Below are 542 nucleotides of genomic sequence, written 5' to 3' on the forward strand. Positions count from 1 at the left end.
TGTAAATTAGAAAGTTGTCCGGCTTGATGAGATCAATATAGGTACAAAGTTTGGAGACTGTAGCTAAAACTAACCACCCAAGTTTTGTCAAAAGGTGGCGCTATAGAGTGCCTCTTCCACGCCCTTTTATGAGCTTTTCCCAGTGTCTATCTATAATTATTACTGACATGTGTGTTGCGTTTCAAGAAATTCTAAGCATGTTATCTGCACGAAAATCACCGGAAAAGAATATTCAAGTTTGACACGTTGCCAAGGCAACAATATTTCAGATATCAATATCCCCTCACCAGTTTTACATCGGCCGTGTTTTGACATTATTCTGAAGAAGTTTGAAGCAAATCGGGTAAAAAGAAGATGATGAATTAAAAGCATTTTGAAAATGACACACTTCCTGACGCCAGATGGTGGCGCTATGACTTTGACTCCTAATAGTCACATGTATGCGATCGGCATCATACAACGAAAAAAAAACCTAGTCACATGGACATCATACACCGGAAAAAAACCCGGAAGTTTGATCAAAATCAGACAATGTATGTGTA

General features: G+C 38.6%; 1 long non-coding RNA gene across 1 annotated transcript; it reads right to left on the bottom strand.

The window, feature by feature from the left end:
• Positions 1 to 285: 285 nt before the first annotated feature.
• On the bottom strand, positions 286 to 541 carry LOC107729414 (uncharacterized). The gene is made up of 2 exons (XR_001638577.1): positions 507 to 541; positions 286 to 472 (listed from the first exon to the last, which is right to left on the bottom strand). It is a non-coding gene; the product is annotated as an uncharacterized LOC107729414 (long non-coding RNA).
• Position 542: the final 1 nt, after the last annotated feature.

The sequence above is a fragment of the Sinocyclocheilus rhinocerous genome, unplaced genomic scaffold (assembly GCF_001515625.1).
Source record: "Sinocyclocheilus rhinocerous isolate Xijiao unplaced genomic scaffold, SAMN03320098_v1.1 scaffold4082, whole genome shotgun sequence".
NCBI lineage: Eukaryota > Metazoa > Chordata > Actinopteri > Cypriniformes > Cyprinidae > Sinocyclocheilus > Sinocyclocheilus rhinocerous.